Source organism: Lactuca virosa, chromosome 9 (assembly GCF_052849685.1).
Source record: "Lactuca virosa cultivar CGN04683 chromosome 9, Lactuca_virosa_CGN04683_v6, whole genome shotgun sequence".
Taxonomy (NCBI): Eukaryota; Viridiplantae; Streptophyta; class Magnoliopsida; order Asterales; family Asteraceae; genus Lactuca; species Lactuca virosa.
The window spans coordinates 286,165,477-286,188,171 of NC_136434.1; positions in this window are offsets into that span (position 1 = coordinate 286,165,477).

Below are 22,695 nucleotides of genomic sequence, written 5' to 3' on the forward strand. Positions count from 1 at the left end.
TACATTTACTTTGTTACAAGTTTCAGAACAAAAAGTAATCTAACTACTAAAACTAATATCATCTTTCAGTCCTATGCTCTGAGCATGCTAAATATGCTTAGCCCTACTCAGACCCTTTGTGAGGGGGTCTGCTGGGTTATCTTCAGATGACACCCTCTTTACTACAAGATGGCCTTCTTCTACTCTATGTCTGATAAAATGGTACTTGCTGTCGATATGTCTGGTTTTACCATGATCTCTTGGTTCCTTTGTTAAGGCAACCGCTCCTTCATTATCGCAGAACAGTTCCATAGGCTCCTGGATGGTTGGAACAACTCCGAGATCTCCGATAAAGTTCCTTAACCAAGCTGCTTCTTTCGACGCTTCACTTGCTGCTATGTACTCTGATTCACAAGTAGAATCAGCCACCGTATCTTGCTTGGAACTTTTCCAAGTAACTGCTCCTCCATTCAGTAAAAATACCCAGCCTGATTGAGAACGGAAGTTATCTCTATCCGTTTGAAAGCTGGCATCACTGTAACCATCTATTCTCAAAGTATCATTGCCACCAAGCACAAGGACCCAGTCCTTTGTCCTTCGCAAATACTTGAGTATATTCTTAACCGCTATCCAGTGAGCTCTACCCGGGTTTCCCTGATAGCGACTGACCATGCTCAAAGTAAATGCCACATCAGGGCGAGTACATGTCATAGTGTACATGATCGATCCGACAGCGGAAGCATAAGGTACACGACTCATGTCTGCTATTTCCTCATCTGTACTCGGGCATTGGGTCTTACTCAATTTGGTATTGCTTTGGATAGGTAGCTCTCCCTTCTTGGAATTTTCCATACTAAACCTCTTTAGTACCTTATCCAAGTATGTGCTCTGACTAAGTCCAATTAGTCTCTTCTTTCTATCTCTCAATATTCTAATCCCTAGAATATAGGCAGCTTCTCCAAGGTCTTTCATGGCAAAACACTTTCCAAGCCAAGACTTAACATCTTTCAAGGTTGGAACGTCGTTACCAATGAGTAATATGTCATCGACATATAACACCAGAAAAGTTACTATACTCCCACTAGCCTTGATATACACACAAAACTCATCTTCACTTATAGAGAAACCAAACTCTTTGACTTTCTCATGAAAGCAAAGATTCCAGCTGCGAGATGTTTGTTTCAATCCATAAATGGATTTCTCAAGCTTGCACACTCTATTGGGAAACTTTGCATCAACAAAACCCTCTGGCTGATTCATGTAAACATCCTCAGCCAACTTCCCATTAAGGAAAGCAGTCTTGACATCCATCTGCCAGATTTCATAGTCATGAAAGGCAGCTATGGCGAGCAATATCCTAATAGATTTAATCTTAGCTACTGGCAAGAAGGTCTCATCATAGTCAACCCCTGGGGTTTGAGTGAAACCTTTTGCAACCAGTCGAGCCTTGAATGTGTGCACATTTCCATCCATGTCTGTCTTCTTCTTGAAGATCCATTTGCACCCAACTGTCTTACGACCTGGTGCACTATCAACCAAATTCCAAACTTCGTTGTCATACATGGACTTAATCTCGCTGTCCTTTGCCTCTTTCCACTTGGAAGCCTCTGGGCCTGCCATTGCTTCCTTATAAGTGACTGGTTCATCTAAATTTACCAGTGTCCTATCACTTATGAATGTGTCACCGTCTGAAGTAATATGAAAACCATACAACTCAGGTGGCACACTCACCCTAGTGGACCTTCAAAGAGGTAATGAGTTATCAACTGGTTCAACAGGAACTGTTTCCTCTGGTTGAGTGCTAGTGTCATCTAAGGTTCCTTCATTGGCTAACTCTTGAATTTCTTCAAGGTCAATGGTGCTCCCACTGTCCTCTTTGAATATGAGCTCTCTTTCTAGAAAGACTCCTCTTCGTGCTACAAAGACCACGTTTTCACTAGGTCTGTAGAACAAATATCCAAAAGACTGCTTTGGGTAACCAATGAAAACACATTTCTCACTTCTAGCTGCTAGCTTGTCGTGAGTCTCCCGTCTTACGAAAGCTTCACAACCCCAGACTTTAATATGTGCCAACGAGGGAACTTTCCCTGTCCATATTTCGTGAGGTGTTTTGGCAACCTTCTTTGTGGGGACAAGATTTAGGATGTGGGCGGCTGTCTCTAAAGCATACCCCCAAAAGTGAATAGGAAGTGAAGCACGACTCATCATAGAACAAACCATGTCTAATAAGGTTCGATTACGCCTCTCAGCTACATCATTTAACTGTGGTGTCCTAGGAGGAGTTAATTGTGAGACTATCCCACATTCTTTTAGATAGTCGTTGAACTCGATACTAAGATACTCCCCGCCTCTATCGGATCTAAGTACCTTTATCTTTCTGCCCAATTGATTTTCGACCTCATGCTTAAACTCTTTGAACTTTTCAAAGGTTTCTGACTTATATTTGATTAAGTAGATATAGCCATATCTGCTATAATCATCAGTGAAAGTCACATAGAATCGATTAGCATCCCTTGTAGTTGATCTGAAGGGCCCACACACATTTGTGTGTATGAGATCCAACAGACCTTCACCTCTTTCACAAGATCCTATGAATGGTGATTTTGTCATCTTTCCCAAAAGACAAGATTCACACATATCATCTGATTTTAGGTCAAATGATTCCAACACTCCATCCTTTTGGAGTTGGGATTTGTGTTTCTTGTTAATGTGTCCAAGACGACAATGCCACAAGCATGCCTTGTCTACATTATTAGACAAGTCAATATTAAATACACTATTTCCTAAGCTATCAACACAAGTCACTGTTTCATACACACCATCACAAGGCAAAGCTTCAAACACAAAAACACCATTCTTATAAACAGAAATTGAACCATTCAAATCATTAAAAGAATATTTAAAACCTTGTCTGAACAATGCATGAAATGAAATAATGTTTCTCGTCATCTCAAACGAATAGCAACAATTTAATAAATCTAATCTAACATCATTACTAAGCAAAAGTTGATAAACTCCGATCTTGGTCACTGGTGAAGACTTCTTGTTCCCCATGATCAAGTTTATCCTTCCTGGCTCTATCTCCTCACTTTCCTTTAGCCCCTGCAAATCAGAACAGATGTGAAAACCACATCCTGTATCAAGGACCCATGAACGAGAAGATAATGAGTTATTAGAAGAAATAGTGTAAATACCTGCCGAAGACGGCTTTACTTTGCCATCTTTGATGTCTTGCAGATATTGTGGGCATGATCTCTTCCAATGCCCCTTTTGATTGCAATAAAAGCAAACGGCCTCCTTTGGATCAGAAACATGGGGAGTGGTAGCATTGGGCTTAGCCTTTGGGCCATTACTAGATGACCCAGCTTGAGCCTTGCTCTTCCAGTTTTGCTTAGGAGGACCTTTCCTCTTTTTCCCCTTTCCCTGTCCAATGGCCAAGACAGGGGCACTTGCAGGAGTGGAGGCTATACTTTTACCCTTCATCCCTACTTCAGCTGTCTGCAACAAGTTGTGCAATTGGGCCAGTGTCTGCTCAGTGTTGTTCAAATGGTAAGTTAGAATAAACTGACCATAACAATCAGGTAGTGAGTTCAAGACCATGTCAATGGCCAATTCCTCATCAAAGTGAATGTTGAGCTTGACCAAACGCTCTATGTAGCGTTGCATTCTTTGCACATGAGACACAACCGACTCCCCTTCTTTCATCTTGCAAGCCATGAGTGACTTGACTACTTTAAACTTTTCTTGACGAGCTCGCTTATGGTACTTTTCCATAAGGTCCTTGTTCATCTCAAAAGGCCAGTAGTCCTCATAGTACCTCTGCAGTTCTGGGGACATGGTTGCCACCATGATGCATGCCACTTTGGTAGCATCATCGTAATGTTTCGTGATGCATGCCACTTTGGTAGCATCACGTGCCCCTCGCCCTCGCCCTCGCATCCGACGCGTGTCCCTCCCTTCCCTCCGGATCCGAAGCCTCGCCTATATAAAGGGAGGTGCGAACCCTCCCGGTTTAGTTTGGAAATTTCACACTTTTTACCCCTAAATCCATTTTTAAGCTACTCCAACATCCCCCGAAGCCCCGAGATCATAACTAACACCTGAAAAACATCCCGAAGTGCCCGAAGACCCCGAGAAATTTATCTTTTCAGTTTGAAGCTCAACCCTCGCAAGGCCCGGTTTTCAATAAAACTCCTGGTTTTCATAGAAGAAGTTAATTATAGAAACGAAGTGCTGCCCAAATTACTATTTTCACCTCCGGTTCTTTCACGGTGAGTTCAATATAGGGACAATTGTATGTTATGTGTTATATGTTCAATGTGCTTTCCTGTGTTATTCTGGTTTTATACATTTCGCTATGAAGAGCATGTCTCGTATTATTTTGGTAACAGAGCTATACCTTTGACTTGAAGTGAATGAATAAGCATCACTTGGGTACTGGTATGTAGCCTTTGACCATGAAGTGAATGATTAAGCATTCGTTTGGCATTGGCGGAACGCTAGGTAGGGCTGAAAAGCCTGTAAATTGCTAGCAAAATGTTTATTTAGAAATTGTTTATTTTTCCATGCCACATACGCAGAAATCTTATTGATGTATATCAAGTTGAAATTGTTATGTCTCATTGATTGTAAATCTTTGAATCGGATTATTTGTTGATATGGAAAGCATGTCATATGATACTCACCTGCCCTTGTTGTTCTTTGTTCCCCTTTGTTTCTGTCATGTTGATATATATATATATATATATATATATATATATATATATATATATATATATATATATATATACATACATACATACATATATATATATATATATATATATATATATATATATATATATGGCATAACGTTATATTGTAACTGTTATTGAACTCACTAAGCGTCACCGCTTATCCCTCTCAGTGTTTAATTATTGCAGGTGATATGCATCTAGTATAGTTATGTACTGTTAGAAGATGTAGAATAGATAATATTATAGCTTTTGTATTTAGTGTATAAATTCCTGGGAAATTATGTAATATATATAAAACTTTGTAAAAACTCATTAGTCGGTTTGTATCCAGTCTTTTGTAATTAAACTATCAATGTAAAATATTGCTTATGAATATGCATGTAACATGTTTTGGAGTAGTATGATGTAGTTTTAGATAGGGGTTCTCTCGTCTGGGCCCCCAGCCGCACATTAACGCGATAACTCCATATTTATGATGGTGTTCGTGAGCTCTTCGCCAATATTGGCTGGGAGCGTCTTTTAGGTGCAGATTTTGGTACTTGTCCAGTACTGACCCGAGAGTTCCTAGCTACACTGAGTGAGGTCAACCAGGAGGGAAACTTCGCTTTTCGCATTTTTAGCACCCCTCACTCAATCCATATTGACTAGTTGTGCACCTTTTTCCATACCCCCACCACCAACTTATCTCAGCCTGCCCCTGCTTTCGACGTGCACGATTTTTGGCACTCCATTACCGGATTGGACTTTTACGATTCGTCCCAATCCGTTAAGACCAGCATTGTCCACCCAGTCCTAAAAATCGCTTTGAAAATTATTTGCAATATTTACGAGCAGGTTGAGACTTGCAAAGCCGGCAAAGCCGAGCTTTTTATCTTATGGTGCATGATCACTGGATTGTACCACCCTCATTTTTGGTGATTTCATCATGAAAAGATTCCACAGAGTTTTGAACCTTTGAACCGGCGGTGCCATTCGTTGTGGTGGTCTGATCGTCGTCATTGCTCGCGCCCTCGTGGAGCACTCTCCCCCAGAGTACACCTTCTTTTCGGGTGACTCCTTTCGCTTGACCATGCAGGACCTTCGGGCCATGCACATGCTACGTCTCGCTCCGGGTGGGAATGTTTGGATGCTTGGCCGATCCACTTACTTCAAGGTCACTGGTCCTGATGTCATCGCCCTCGCTGACCCCATTAGCGAGACTGCGTGGGTTCTTCCGTCGAACCTTCCACCACCACTTCGCCCACGTAGGTCACAACAGGCCCCCTCGCGTCCGCATTCTGACAGACCATCTTCGACCACTACGCACCCTGATTACACGGACGCTACACCACTCTCCTATAGCCAGTCTGATCCCATCCAGACTGACTTTCAGGACGGACCCCACCATACCCAGCCACCATATCCTGACCCCAACTCCCCCTTTACTTATTAGCATTATCTTGACCTCCATCAGGATATTGGTGCTCTTCAGCAGACTATGACTGGTCTCCTCCTCGATTATCAGCTTTATAGCACTCAGGTTTCCGGGTATCGTGATGAGGTCTTAGGTTATCGTGAGGACTTTACCGATTTCCGCAATGAGTTCATCCGTCGCTTTCCATCTCCACCCGAGTAGTCGTTTTCCACTCCTCCCTAAGCATTGATGACAATGCTTAATTTTAAGCTTGGGGACGGGATTTGTTTATCCGTTTGTAAAAAATTTTATTTAATATATATATATATATATATATATATATATATATATATATATATATATATATATTCAAAAAATCCAAAAAGATTTTTCATTTATGTCCTTAATTTTTATTTTCTTCCTAGTTTTATATATATATATATATATATATATATATATATATATATATATATATATATATTCATTTTGTTGTACTTCGTATTTGTGTTTAATAAATTTTTTTTTCATTTTGTTGTACTTTGTATTTGTGTTTAATAAAAAAATAAAAAAATAAATAATATACGAGATGATGACATTCTTTATATACGATAGCTCCATGAAGTGGGATATTGAGAATTAAATATGAAAAAAATCTGAAGCGACTTGATTGTTATTGGAAGTGTAGAATCAGTTGTCATAACTTGGGGACCCAAGACACCGTGATTCGAGACCCCAACCTTAGATAATAAAAAAATGGCGTACTGAAACGTTTTGTGGGCGGTAATAATAGCTTTAGGATGATTTGCTTCTGAATGTTTAAAAAGAATCTTTATCGGCAACTCTGAACCCACAGAACATGACCTTATTTGTTGACACGCGTTACCCCTGCGGTAACAGAGAGCTTAAGTATCAGACCCACACAGTCAAGAAAGAAGAAAGGGTGCAATGTTATATCCACTGCCCAAATCAAAGAATTTCAAGTGCTCAAGTGAATAAATTTCAAGAAATTAAAAAAAAAAAGAGAGAGATTGAAGAATTCAAGCTCAAAACGAAATCCAAATCAAAGTTCAATCAAGTTAGAAGCCGTTTGAAAGTTACATCTGGCGAACAAAGAACTGTGTGATATGATACTTGTGGCTCTCGGAAAAGTGAAAGCATAGAGCTCAGGCTCCTACGGGGGTTGGGCCTTGCTGCTTTGGCGAAAGCTGATTTGGTCATGCGGGTTCTTAAGGATGCGTCAATTCTAATTCTTGACCATCTAGTCTTAAGGACATGAGATCCGGACTGTGTTATTTTCGCTCATAAATCTAATTAAGGTATAATGTTTAAATAAAACTAGAGTTGGATTATTGGGTTACACCGTTTTGTGGTCTTCCTCACTTTGGGAGTCTGTGATACATGAAAGGTGACAGGATGGTTGCTTTGGTGTTAGTGATTGGAGCCCATTTTCGATGTAAAGTCTGATCGTATAATAAAAAATATATATAAATATATATATATAAAAAAAAAGAAGAAACATGTTTAATTTTAGTTGTTTGTTTCTCTTTTTCATATTATTTTCGTTCATTATTCATTTTCTTTATTTTTGGCATGCATATTTTATTTCTTGTTCTGTTCATTTCCTGACATTCTTGTAGTTAGGTTTTTCCTTTGGTTGTTAGTATGTCTAGTTTATTCCTTTACTACCCTTGCCCTCTATTCCGATTACCACGTTTATCCTTTTGCTTACTCGAGGACAAGTAAGGTCTACGCTTGGGGAGGTTTGTTAGATGCATTTTATATGCATCTTTTAGCACAATTTCCTTGGTTTTACGTTATAAAAAAGCTAACTAACTCTCGATTATTCTCATGTATTTCGTGTTTCGTGATTATTTTGTAGAATACCCGTACTGCTCACTTTTGTTATGATTTTTCAGGGTAATTTGGAGCACATGTATGATTGCACGAGTTCGGGATGCGTTAGTGGATGCTTTGGAGCTTAACTGGAGTTTAGACCGAGGAAGGATGTCGAGAAATGACCAAGAACTGCTTGGAAGGAGCAACGACGATCAAAAGACGTGAAAATGACAACATGCAATCGTATGTTGCCCCTATGCGATCGTAGGTATGCCTTTGCGATCGCAGGTTGGGTCGCAGCTTCAATTCGTAGTTTTTTCTTGCCAAAAATTCATTAGACTTGGAAAAAAGATGTACATGCGATCGCAGGTTGGCCAAAATGCTTCGTAATGGTAATGTACGTCATTTAATAGGCTCGTAGTACATTTTGGGTGATACATGCGATCGCAGGTGGTCCCTATGCGATTGCAGGTATGGCGTTTTTACAGCCAGACGTATAAATAGAGCCCCATACTCATCCAGTAACCCTAATTGGCGATTCCTGGTGATTCTAAGGCGATTTTCAGAGGGTTTTAAGTGAAGAACGCAAAATCTAAAGGAGACGATTCAATTTATTTTCATTGTTTAGTAAGATTTGTCGTTTAGACTCTATTTTCTACTGTTTGTAATCCGGTTTTAGCCATGTCATGCTAAAAACTCAGATTTCAATTTCGCAAGACGTAACCTTTTCGTATGATTAATCATTAGGCACTATGTTTGACTGTGATTACTGTTTAGTTTGATCAATTCTGTGTTTAATTGAATGTTTGATTTTGATTTCAATTTCTGTTGGCCACTTAAATTGTTTGTGAATCATTCTGGTCATCTAATTGTTTAGATCCGTAATTGTCTAGATTATTTGGTAAAAAGTGACATATATTAGATTAATTCTGCATTTAGGGTTAACTCTAATATGGATTGATCAAACAAGTTTTTATGCCTCCGAGCTTATGAGAGGTATTGAATTTTACTGGGAAATTACATTGTGTTTAATGCAGAACGACTTTTCCTAACATTTTTTGAGTTTGGTCATTCGATGTGTTCTACAATATGAAGTATGTCAACCTGTTGTAAAGTGTAATCAAGGATCTGATCCTTGAGTTTTTCTTTTTAATCAATTCTCGAATATAGCTTCCAAATCTTATTTTAGATTGTCTACCTGCCCACTTTTCCCCTTGAATCATTCTCGTTCACCAAGAAAGTGTATACTATGATTTATATGACCAAAATCGATTTTTCATACCAAAATTGATTTCAAATTCACAACAGAGACGGATCGCTTTCAGTTCGAAATTGTAGAAAACAAAATTTTGAAATTGGATTTTGACGTATCTATCAAAATCGTTCTCAAAATCGGAAAAAAAAAATTCAACGTGACAGGGGGCGAAGGCAGCGCTGGGTGGAGGAAGGAGACGACGTTGGCGGAGGAAGGAGATGGTGGGAGAAGCCTCTGCGATGTAGATAGTTAGGGAGTCGACTTGGAGAAGTGTTGTCGATGGAGGAAGTGTCTGTGATTCTTGATGTCACTAACAAAGGGCATAAATGAATTACGGACTCAGTCAGCAACTTTTTTTCTACGGATCGAGTAAGCCTTATGTGACCGAGTCAGACCTAAAAATAGCCCAAATCAAACGTGCTGACCGGACTGAGTCAGACGAAATCCTCTGACCGGACCCGGTCAGAACCTTATCAAACAGCCCCTTAGTGTTCCACCTGTGTTATATGGTTTTCATATAACAAGTGAAGGTGATACGTTTATTAGTGACAGTACACTAATAAATTTTGATGAACCTAATAGCTACAAGGAAGCCATGGCAGGCCCGGAGTCTGCGAAATGGAAAGAGGCTATGGACAGCAAGATTCTGTCCATGTATGACAACCAAGTTTGGTATTTGGTTGACAATGTGCCAGGTCGTAAGACGGTCGGGTGCAAATGGATCTTCAAGAAGAAGACCGACATGGATGGGAAGGTACACACTTATAAGGGGCGATTGGTTGCGAAGGGCTTTACTCAAACTCTAGGAGTTGACTATGATGAGACCTTCTCACCAGTTGAGAAGATAAAGTCTATTAGGGTGATGCTAGCCGTTGCTGCATTTCATGACTATGAAATATGGCAAATGGATGTCAAAACCGCTTTCCTTAATGGTAAGTTGGCTGAGGATGTTTACATGAGTCAGCCAGAGGGTTTTGTCGATGCGAAACATCCTAATAGAGTATGTAAGCTTGAGAAATCCATTTATGGATTGAAACAAGCATCTCGCAGATGGAATCTTTGTTTCGATGAGAAAGTCAAAGAGTTTGGTTTTCTGCGAAGCGAGGATAATTCATGTGTATATGTCAAAGCCAGTGGGAGTATGGTTAGCTTCCTCGTATTGTATGTCGATGACATACTACTCATAGGAAACGACATTCCGACCCTGCATGAGGTTAAGTCCTAGCTTGGGAAGTGTTTCGCTATGAAGGACCTCGGAGAGGTTGCCTATATTCTGGGAATAAGGATAGTGAGAAACAGGAGTAAAAGACTAATAGGACTTACTCAGAATACTTACTTGGATAAAGTACTAAAGCGTTTTAGTATGGAGAATTATAAGAAAAGGGAGTTACCAATCCAAAGCAACGCCAAACTGAGTAAGACTCGGAGCCCGAGTACAGAGAACGATATAGCAGAGATGAGTCGAATACCTTACGCTTCTGCAGTTGGCTCAATGATGTATGCTATGACTTGTACTCGCCCTGATGTGGCCTTCGCTTTGAGCATGGTCAGCAGATATCAGGGGAACCCTGGCAGAGCGCATTGGACCGCAGTCAAGAATATTCTTAAGTACCTTCGGAGGACCAAAGAATGGTTTCTAGTCCTCGGTGGGAGTGATGACTTAAGGGTGCGAGGGTATAGTGACGCCAGTTTTCAGACAGACCGAGATAATTAGCGATCTCAGTCAGGCTGGGTCTTTACCCTAAATGGAGGAGCAGTGACTTGGAAAAGTTCCAAGCAAGAGACTGTAGCTGATTCAACGTGCGAATCAGTGTACATAGCGGCATGCGAAGCGTCAAAGGAGGCGATATGGTTGAAGAACTTCATCGGAGACCTTGGAGTTGTGGCAGCCATAAAGGAGCCTATGGAGATTTTCTGCGATAATGAAGGAGCGGTTGCCTTGACCAAGGAACCGAGGGATCATGGCAGATCTCGACATATCGACATGAAATATCACTTTAAAGACATCGGGTAGAAGAGGGACTCCTCGTAGTGAAGAGGGTATCGTCAGAGGATAACCCAACAGATCCCCTTACGAAGGGACTGAGTAGGGTTAAGCACTTGCAGCATACGAGGAGCATTGGTCTGAAGGACGATATTAGTTTATATTAGATAGCTTGGAAACATGTAATAGATAAATTGTAATTAACATTTGATGTTTAAATAAAGGTGTATTATTTATGAGAAAAGTTATTGTCTTGTGTTAATTATTTACCTATTGTTTCACTTTGCATGTTTTTACTTCCTGAATAATAAGATTATTCGAACATTCCACAGTCGCTCATACTTTGGAAGTAGGTATGAAAGAAGACTATCATGAATTGGTTTGTAGACTTTCTAAAGTGTATTAGACATAGCAAAAGTTTGCTACAACATTCATGAGTGCTTATGAACTAAGATTTGAGCATTGGATTAAACCCACGCTTGCTGGCATCACTTCATGGAATTTATCACGAGTGATCGCAAGACGATAATATCATATAGTCTTTAAACCTAGATATATGGTTTATTGTTTGCAAGTTAGTTGTGCATTGTTAATGCCTAAACGCATCAGTAACTTGATGTTATAAAATGCATTGTTGTGCATGATTTGATGAGTGAAAGCGATATCTGGTTTATCTGTTCCTTTTATCCTAAGAGGGTAAAAGCGATATTTGGGCCCCTGGATGATTTGGTTTGACTTATGTGTCGGGCCCGGTCAGGACTGAATTGATGTGCTCAATTAAGTTCTATGTCAGACGAATCAGAGATCGAGAAACAAACTGCTAGACAATAAGTATGACTATGTTCCATGTATTTGTCCACACGATATCTTGAACGGAGGATTATACGATCCCTTGTCTAAAGGACGAGTCAGAGTTCGACAGCGGCTTTTGAGAGATATGATTTCTAATCGGATCCTGAAGTCGTACTTGCATTTGTAGTTATTAGACTTATCCGAGTAGGAGACTGTTGGATTAGTGTCTAAGTCCATAACTATATTTGGTATATACTTGACCCGGTTGTAGCATGGTCCTTTTGGGTTGCCTTCACCAAAGCAACTGGACAGGATGATTTATGGAGAGAGAGGATATTATGGTTTATTAATATATTATATGAATAATATATTAAAAGAGAAATCATATTATTTAATTAATATTGGTCAATAATTAATTAAGAATTAACTTTGTGGCTGAAAGAGATTAATTAAATAAAGGGGACTGGAATTGTCAATTATAAGATAATTGAATTTGGGCTGTGGATCTTATGGATTAAGGGAGTGGACGATTTCAAGGTGGGAGCGCACTTAGAAATCGTCCAAGGGCCCTATTCCATAAGGTTCTTGGGCTGCTTAGGGCCTAAGCTATCCAATTAGGGTTTTGACTGAAACCCTAGCTGCTCAGCTATTGAAGGACCCCTAGGGCTGCATATTTCGGCTACCAGAAGAAACCCTAGAGTTCCTATAGCCGAAATTGTGCCTCCATTCCCTATCTTCTCAATCATCTTCTTGCCTTGGTGTTTGTAAGCCGTTAGAGGTATTACACTTGTGATACAAAGCTCTTGAAGTTGAATATTCTTGCTACTATCAAAAGGTAATCATCTAAACTTGTATTAGTTGTAGATCTCGATTTTTATAGTATGCTAGATTAGGGTTTACAAGCTTTGGATAAATTTTCATGTACAATAAAGAAACCTAGATCCAAAGCTTTAGTGTTTTGCATGTGCACATAGGAATGTTCTTTTGCTCAAAACCCATCAGTTATGCCCTATATAAAGGCCTTAAGTCCTCATGGCTGGCCTCTTTTACCAGCCTCCATTGCCATAAAAACCCTAAATCGTTCCTTAAGCTTCGTTGGTGGTGTTCTTGAGCCCTTGATAGGATTTTAATGATTGTTTTACTCATTGTGAAGGAAGCTTTGAAGTTTGAAGGTGCTTTGCTTGGAAGGAAGGTCATAGATCCAGAATCACCTCATATGTTGCAATCTCTTTTAGGTATCAAGTTCAAATTTTGGCTTGTAAATATTTAGATTTCCTCTTAGTTTGTTTTGTTATGCTTTTGGTCCCATTTTGGGTTGATTGAAGAGTTAAGACGTTTAAAGGACTCATTCTTTTAGATATGAGCCTGTTAGAAGTTCTTTTAACATAAAGGTGCAAGCTTTATGGGATTTTTGGTCACATGCAGGCATTAAGTCACTTATTAAGTCCTTTTGAAGCTGAAGAGCTTCGTTTAGCCATGCATGAACGTAAAGTTAGCAACTTTACATGATATTCCAGCTCAAGGAAGTCAGATCTATGTTTTGGGGCAATGTCTTAAGGGATTAAGAGTTGAAATCAAGTTTTGGTTGTATGGGTGAGTACGTTGGGCGTACAAGCAGGTACGCTTAGCGTGCAAGCCTTCAAGCGAGTACGATGTGCGTACGTGCTGAGTACGCCCCGCGTACTCAGTCTGATGGACTTCACATGTTTGGGCTTCGGATTTGGGCTATTATTTGGACCTGGTTTCTCGAGGCCTTGTTAGGCCACCTGAATGCATGTGTTTGGACTAGGAAAAAATTTTGGGCGTTAGGGTAAGGCCCATGTAGGGATTTAGGCCCAATTTGGAAGATTGGGCCATTTGTCGGCCTTGGATGGATAATTGGTTTTTGGGCCTTTTAAATTGAAAGTTTGGGTTATAGTCTTGGACCAAACTAGGTAAGGGGTAAAATGGTGATTTTACCCAAAGTATGGATTGAAGGATATAGATTTGACTCCAATTGTTAATTGGGTGTTATTTGATATTGATAGATCGGGGATTCGTCGGACCGGCAGTCAGGGATTTTCAGTGTGATTCAACAGTCCGAGGTGAGTTTCCTCACCATGTATAGCGGGTTGAAGGCACCAATGTCGACCCATGATCTTTTATGTTAAAATAATCATTGTCTATGTGATACTAGTATGTGCATCCGCTTGTATGCTTACTGGGCGGGGCCTGATGATTAATTTGTATGCTATTACTTGTTATGTAGTATGAATTGTATGTGGGCGGGGCCCGTTATGCTAGTTAGGGAAGAACCCATTATACTCATTGGGCGAGGCCCGTTATGCGAGTTAGGGCGGGGCTCGTTATACTTATTAGGCGGGGGCCGTTATGCAAGTTAGGGTGGGGCCCGTTATACTCTTTTGGGAGGGGCCCGTTATATGTTATATGATTTGGTATGCAGTATCTTGGGGAACTCACTAAGCTTTGTGCTTACAGCTTTCAGTTTATGTTTCAGGTACTTCCAGTTCCAAGGGGAAGGGCTCGAGATGATTGTAGAGCACACACCACCTCGTTCTGCTTTTTGTGATTCACTATGATCGATATGTTTTTCGACACATTTATTTTATTTGGTTTGCACCGACGATGTTGGAAATACTGATTTTATTAAATTAAAAATCAAATTTTCGGGTCTTATTTTTGGGACGTTTCACAACGTATATGTAAATGTTCGTTATAGATGAAATCAAAAAAGTTGTCACTGAGTATGCTGATAAGGTCATCGATAGGAGGATCAATAAATCATATGGTTTTCAGGTATATACCAGATTGATCAAAGCAGATATGAGGTGACTGACCAAATGAAAAATGGTATAGTAAACTTGGAAAGTCGTCACTTCACGTGTAGGAAATGGCAATTGTCAGGTATACCTTGTACTCATGCTATGGTGGTATTCAAGGAACTGAGATATCAACACGGCAGTGCATGTGCGTCACCGTGCTTCACAATGGAAATATATCGTTCAACATATGCAGAGGTTGTGTTTCCTGTGCCATTTCCATCTAAATACGAAGAATCGGATGAAGTCATGGTTGTTTTGCCACCATTGATGGACAAACGAAAAGTCAGACTACCTAAAAACCATTATCGTATCCCATCCCAAGGTGAAGGTCCGATTCAGAAAAAATGTAGTCATTGCCAAAGGATCGATCACACAACCAAAAATGGTGACGCTCTGTTTCCCACAGACTCAACAAAAAGTGAATCTTCAAGTAGGACCAAGTCAAGTGGAAAAAATAATGTTCAATCGAAGAGTAGACATACTAGTCAAAAAGGTAGCCAACAATATGATACTACTGATTTAAAAAACCCATAGTAATGTATGTACGATATCATAATAGTGTTTTAAGGATAAACTTGTTTTTGCTACGTCTTCAAAAGACAATTTTTTTTAAAACAATAAAAAAGAAAACCATATCTCAAACATTAGCATAATATGCAACATCTATCCACTAGACACTCTGAATCCACCACCTAGCAGCATGCTCCTGCGTAGTAGGCTGCAACAAATCGTTGGGGGGACGATGCATAAAAAAACTATATATAAAGGTCAATCGTAACTTAATTATGTCATATCAACTTATAAATTTTAAGGTGTACTAAACTACATACATTAGTAACATCGAGAATACATTCAGAATCAGGTGCATACAAACGCCTCATTCTAGGGTATGCAACTGCGCAAGGGATAACGCCTGATATAGGGATACCAGCAATACTACTGTTGGAAAGTGTCTTGAAGATTCAAATCTACAAAATTAAGATGACAAACAACTTACCAAGTTAACAAAGTTACAATACTTGTTGTTTAAAAACTCTTATTAAACATAGTGTACATACCTTAAATGTACAGATAAATCCCTGCAGAGTATGTGTGTGTCTACTGCCGATTCTTGCCGAATTTGGGTTCAAATGGTCCTCAAGCTTATCAAAAACGGTATGCAGTTGTTTGTAAGTGAAATTCAATATCAATCTACCTCATGGGTACCTATGTCAAAAAATTACACTTAATACGTATATGTATCACTTTGATATAATGTCGGTACAAAATTGTTATACCTTTTAAACTCCTGTAAATTAGAAATGAGTGCCATACGTTCATTAATAAGTGGTTATCGCAAGTATTTCCCCAAAATTCTTGTTATAGCATATATAACAGGGAGACTCTCACAACGTCTTTATTGCTTAATTGATGAAGTGGGTTATTGAACACGTTCGTAAGGTCATGCATACTCACCGAATGTGAAAGTGGCATAAATGGAAACAAACATTCTTTGAATGCCACAAAATCAAAACTGGGATGGAAATAATCCCCAAACCGCAGGCCGGTGACCAAGCAGAATGCTTTCCTGTCAAAGCAAACCCGATAGTCGCCAACCTGAAATAGAAGCTCTTCTAGGTTAACAGGATCAAAAGTAGTAGCTTCCTTGCACATATGATAGTGACATAGTAAAGGGTGACATTCAACGCCCATCGGCATGTGCACATAATCAACAAAACATGATTACCTAAACATCGCCGCAGAAACTGGTCGGTTTTGTAAGCGCGCCTTGATTTCACGCCCGAGTTCAGGTCTGTAGGTTGTAGTAACAACCATTGTGTGTGTTATATCGTGCTACAATCAAAAGAATTAGTAGTTAGGGATTTTTGTATGTATGTCCCGGAGTGGAAATAGGGTTTTTGATTGTATTTCGGAATTAAGGTTTTTTATTTTATTTCGAAATTAGGATTTTTGTATGTATGTTCCGAAAATCGGGTACGGTATTCCGGACCATAAATTCTGGACAAAAACTCCGGACCCAGTTCATTGTATTTCGGACAAGATTTTTGTATTCCACACTTGATTTTCGGATTTTGGACACGTTCCGAACTAGCAAAAATTAGGGTTTTTTATTACGATATATCATGTAGTATAGATGTATAAGTCTATATAATCCTATAATTGCCTTAACAATATTAAAGTTTACAGAAAACCCTATAATACCTATATAATTGTGTAAACTAAATTTTTTTTAACATATAATCAAAATAAATGCATTTCATTAGAAACAAATTTGAAACTTACAAATAAAAACTACATTTCTTCACTGCTATCGGAAGATATTTTTAGTTGTAAAAGTGTCCGGAATGGGATGTCGAAGTTTAGTCCGAAACAAGAGATGTCGAAGTGTAGTCTGAAACGGGTTAAATGGTATTTATAGGAGAACCAGATTACCGGGTCGGAATTACAACCTGTTTAACCGAATTTAAAATCGGATATGGACAACCTATTATGGACCAAGTGGTCATTTTGCCAAAAAAAAATGTTATGTTTTTTTAAAAACAACCAAAAAAATGGTTAGATTACAATTTCCCAAGAAAAAAAATACAATATAATGGTTTTCAATGATAGAGATTCACAATAAGAGCAAATCACACGCACAATAGACAAAAAAAACATGTGTGTGCACTTCACATTTTTACAAACAGAGCATAAGGAGGCTGTTGTTTTTTATTAAAGTGATGGGTCATTATTGCTAGCGTTCAAGCCGACTACAACCGGAGTTGATCGGTCACACTATGAGCTGACCCACTAGAGCTAATCGGACTCTTAGACTAATTAATTAGTGGGGTACTTAAGATGCCAATGGCTTGATGATATAAATTGACTAGGTGTTGAAGTGCATTCCAGTAAGAATCCCAAATTTATTTCCACCTTCAAGTGTCTTTTAAGGATCGTAAATTTCGAACTTGTTTTAATACGGGTTAATAACCACTTCTTTTCCATATTGATAGTGGTCGTTTCAGGTTGAAAACCACTAGTATAAATTAAAAGTTACACTCATTGCAATAGATATGCAACACAAAAACAAAAGGTAAAAATCAAGAATTTGAGTGGAACCTACTTCATATAAAGATATAATAAGACGTTCATACTTCAATAGAACTTTTAGGCAACTTTGGGTCAAATCCGACAGCATAAACCATTTTGGTTATAATCTTAGGCAAATCCTTTTACAAGGAATCATGTGAAACATTGGATAGATTGGTTGCAAAATTCTAACATAACAATTTCCTCTATATAACTTTCTAGCTTTTGTTAGTTTCTCTTTTTATAAAATACGGTTATTCTAAAAAAATCATTTTAAAAGAAATGCAACAAATAATTTCGTAACAAATAAAAATGTATGATAAAGTATCAATGGTATATGATGCCAAATAAGAAGTGACACCAAACCTACGTAATATTTGGATAAATTAAATCGGGTTCTATAGATATAAAGCTTATAAGCTTCCTTAGCATTATTTTATTTTATTAGGATACCATATCTATTGACAAAACAATATATAAATGATAAACAAAAGAATATTATTAATTCGATAAAAAAATGGAATTATAGTAAATCGTCATGGGTTCCTCCTAATGGCAAAACGAATCATTACCCACCAAATTACATACTTCTTTCCACTAAAAAAGGAATTGGTTATCACATAAGTTTTTGGCTTTGTTGCTTTCTAGAAGAAAATATTTTAATGGTAATGGGTATACCAGTAGCGGAAAGAAAAAAGTATTTAGTGTTTGCAACAAACAATACACATTTTGTAAATAGATCGATCAAAATATATATATATATATATATATATATATATATATATATATATATATATATATATATATATAAATGTTAAAAAAGAACCAAAAAAGATTAATAACCCCTAAGAACCACTTTTTTTTTTTTTTTTGACAAATTAAACTTAAAACTCATTATTATGTATTAGATGTCAACTACTCAAGTTTTCAAACTCTTTCAAACTCTATCACCAAACTTGAAGAACACACCAACCTTACCACCACCAACAACCACCGCACCACCGCTGTTGCCGCCTCCTACCACCGGCCAACCACGTCCATCAGATGTGTATGCTCCAAATGATTCCAGATCTACATTTTCAGTTTCAGATCCACGATTAACGCACACTAGATCTATGATTTTCTGTTCCAGATCTACAAATTCCGACAAGCAACGAAGATCCACCACTATCGTCAACGATCGTCACCGCTGTTATCGTCATCCTCTGATCTCCGGTGAAACACCATCAGATGTGCCGCCTCCTTCTATTTCTCTCGCCTCCTTCTCATCCTCTCTAATATTTGGTGAAAAACTACTAGATCTGATGCAGATCTGATGTGTTTCAGGTTACATCTCAAGTGAAACATTACCGTCTACGTCGCATCAGAGCTTACTCACACTAGATCTATCATCTTTGTTTCCTCCACTGAAAGATTACAAGTTTTCTGGTCCAGATCTATGATTTTCGCCACCACAAATCTCTAGATATGTGATTTTTGTCAACATCGATGTACAGGTCTACAAGCTCAGATGAGATTTGGTTTCGTTTTCTTCAAGTCTCAGATTTGGTGAAACACCGCCAACTTGTCTCCATCTTTTTCTCTCTGATCTCTGGTGAAACACCACCAGATCTACATTAGGTATGTCAATTTTTGTGTTGATTATTTTTCCTTTTGTTAAACTGTGAATTTAATGTTTTAATCTATTTTTTATTGTTTACTTTTCTTAATATTAGTTTTAACTAATATTAAGTTGTGAATCCAATGTTATTAATACGCGAATCCAAGTTTATGTTCTTATTTGTTATGATACTTGCATAGATTTTTGTTTTATAACTTAGGTTTTTTAGTTGTTATGTTGTGAATTGAATTTAAAATGTGTTATAATGTTAATGTTTTCTCAAATAATGTAAATCTAGGTTTTTTAAGTTGTGAATTGTGATGTTTAAATGTTTTTATTAATTTTTTAGTCATGTTAATATTAGTTTTAAATGTTATGAATAAGAAAATGTTAGTTTTATGTTGTGAATATATAAGTTTTTAGTTGTGAAATTCTGTTTAAACTGTGAATTGACTATATAAGATGTGAAATTTGTGTATTAAGTTGTTCGTTCATTGTATTAAGCTATAATTTTTGTGTATTAAACTGTGAATTAATTGTATTAAGAGTGTTAAGTTGATAATATGGTTGTGAATGCATACTTTGTGTATATTAAACTGAGATTTATTGTACTAAGCTATGAACTTTGTATATTAAGATGTGATTTTTGTGTTTAAAATTGTGAATTGACTGCATTAAGCTGTGATTTTTTTTGTTTAAACTGTGAATTGACTGTATTAACCTATGAATTTTTTGTATTAAACTGTGATTTTGTGATTTAAACTATGAATTGAATGCATTAAGTTGTTATATTTCTATATTAAACTGTGAATTTTTTATATTAAACTGTAATTTTTGTGTTTAAAAATATGAATTGACTGCATTAAACTATGAATTTTCTATTTAAATTGTGAATTGACTGCATTTTGCTGTGAATTTTTTATAATTTGTGTTAAAATATGAATGATTTATGTATAAATTTTTGTGTTAATTTTCTTATGAATATATTTATTTTTTTGTTGTATGAATTTGTAAGAATCAACTAGTTTTTATAATTGTTTTGCATTAAATTCAAAACGAGTGAATTAATAGGCTTTAGACTGTGAATGTAGTATTTAAGTTGTTAATGCATGACTTTATCTACAGATATGATTTGGAAGAAATAACGGCTACTATGTTGATACAGGTGGTTGGTGGTGGCATCTGGTGGTAGAGTTTGAGTTTTTGACTTCTTTGAATTAGTGAGTTATTGTAAAACAGTTTGTATTAAGTTGTGAATTTTTTGCATTCAACTATAAATGGACTGTGTAAATCTGTATTTAATATAAGTTTTGTGTTAAAATATGATAGCATATACGGATAAAAATATTAGACTTTAAAATTATAAGTTTGCTCTTTTCATACCAAAAACACAAAAAATTAGGATTTTAACATGTTTAATAAGAGTATCGTGTAAATATTTACTAATTAATTGGGGTTCTTAGGGTTCTTAATCTTTTATTGTTCTCATTTGAACCACTCCCTATATATATATATATATATATATATATATATATATATATATATATATATATATATATATATATATATATATATATATATATATATATATATATATATATATATATATATATATATATATATATACCATCAAACACAGAGAAGGCCCAGGGGTACCATATAGTTATGCCAAAATACAGTCATAGGATTATTTACAATAACAAATAATTTGATTTGAAACGTTAATGTATACCGAGTCAATGACAAACAGCCCTAACAACGCCAAACTTCGGCTAAAAAGGCGGGCAACATCACGACTAATGGTAAAACATTTCAAATTAAATTACATGTTATCAACCTAGACTTTTGTATTTCAAATAACTATATGATACCGAAGGTTTCTACCAGATTAGTAAAGCCATAATTCCATGAGATTACTTAACACTTAAAAGGGTTTAGCCTATCATTAGGCTAGTACAAACAATAATAAAGTATAAGTAATGAAAACTTACAAGAATTAGGGGAAACACAATCAACGCAAGATGGATGCACCAGTAATACTTTAAAACTTATTTTATTGCTTCAGAATATTTTTACAAGAGAGAAAGTAAGCAAAGGATAGGAAGAACTCTTCCAAGATACAAAATATGTAAACATAATAGCCTATATATAGGCCCGGACTTCAAACAAAGATTAAAAACTATAAAATGTTACAGAATAATAATTGAGTGCACTATCGAGTGCATTGTGACAACTGGTTGATAAGATGCCTCTATTATTGTTGCTTTATAAAAGCAAATAACAGGTGTAGGAATTTTCACCGTAAACTTATTAAGTTTTTGTCTTCTTCTTTTGTAGCTTTTCCAATATTATATCTCCAATAGTGGCAAAAGCATCTTCGACCGTAAATTCATCCATAATGTTATTGTTATCATCCATTGGCTGAGATTCGCCTGCAAGACAATTATCATCATTGCCTGTAGATAACATGGAGCTGTCTAACGATTGTTTATTGATGTTTTGAAGCAGATCTTCTTTCATTTGACGGAAGTAGGCCTTGATAATTTCATCTTTTGATGGCGAGGAATTTCCCTGTGCTTTGATGGAGTTTAATGCTTTTTCATAAGGATTAAAACTGTTGGATTGTTCCTTATGGGATAAAAATTCTTTTTGGGATTTATATTTCGAAATTGCTTGATTGATATTATCAATCGTTTGTTTAGAATTTATCTCATTTGAGATCGGATCTTTTTGCAACATCTTTGCCCAAAATTTTGTAAGGTATGACCTTTGTAAAGATGGGAACTGATTGGGACTATAATCCACTTCTGGGATCCATTTCCAGATCCAGGGAATTGAAAATTCTATGAAAAAATGTAGAGTAGGTATTACTTCTCTTCCCCCATTGGAATGTTCAAGAGCTTCCTTGTATTTAGGAGCTACATGTAACCATTCAACATATAAAGATTTGAATGGTTCAGGTAGAATTTGAACACTTGGACCATATGATGTCCACCATTGTGTAAACCAATTTGGCAACTTTTGTTTATAAACTTCGTCACATATTTTGAAAAACTAATCATGTTTCTTTTTTGGATTTTCATAAAGAAAAGCTTTATAAAAGCTATCGATATAATCCTAGAAATTGTATTTTATTAAGATTTTTTGTTCAGGGTGGAGAAATTCTCTTTCCCTGAGGGTGCTTAAACCCCATTCTTCTGCAGATATAATCCTCTTGAATATTACTTTG